The sequence below is a fragment of the Emiliania huxleyi genome (assembly GCF_000372725.1).
Source record: "Emiliania huxleyi CCMP1516 unplaced genomic scaffold EMIHUscaffold_63, whole genome shotgun sequence".
Taxonomy (NCBI): Eukaryota; Haptophyta; order Isochrysidales; family Noelaerhabdaceae; genus Emiliania; species Emiliania huxleyi.
The window spans coordinates 102,391-103,147 of record NW_005197273.1 but is presented as its reverse complement, the minus strand read 5'-3'; positions in this window follow the sequence as shown (position 1 = coordinate 103,147).

Here is a 757-nt window from a genome sequence, read left to right as displayed (position 1 = left end):
CTGCGTGTGCTGAGGGAGCATCTGGTGCTTCCTTTGGGAGGTGCGCACCTCCTGCGACTGGTGGAGGGCCGTGCCGCCGCGCGCCTTCTCCGTGAACAGGGCGGGGAGACGGCGCGCCGCAGCGCCACAGCCTCCGCGGCATGCCGGTGCAGCACTCTGCTGCCTGGTGAGCAGCATGCTGGATCTGTGCGCAACGTTTGCGAGGCTGCAGTGGCGCGGTACTGCAAGCCGCGGCGAGTGGCGCGCAGCATGCGCGGCGCCGCGCGTGGCCTGGACAGCGCCAGGGAGCGCGCTCGATGAGCCAGCCGGCGCGGCGCGAGCGCCGCACAAGCTGACGCATCGTCTGCCATGCGGCGATCCTCTGGTCGACGGCGTGCAAATCTCGCGATTGTCGATCAAACTCGGCGGGCTTCATTCGACGCCGTTTACGCGATCGGCTGGGTTCGCTTTTTCTTTTGCGAGGGGGAGGGGGTAATTATTATTATTGCTGGCACGGAAATCGCGAAAGCGTGGTGTTCGCTCCAATCTCCTTTCTTCCTCCCTTCCTCTCCCCCTCTCCGCCGCTCCCCTCCTCGCCGCACCCGTCTCCCCCACCGCCCTCGCCGCCGCCCTCCTCGTTCCGGAGCGCTCTCGATCTGTCTGGACCCCGACGAGGCGCTCGACGTTATGGGCATCTGCCCCGCACGGCCCCGCCTCTTCTCGGTTCTGCCCCGCGCATACACCCAGGCCCGACACGCTCATGCGGGATACACCGGGG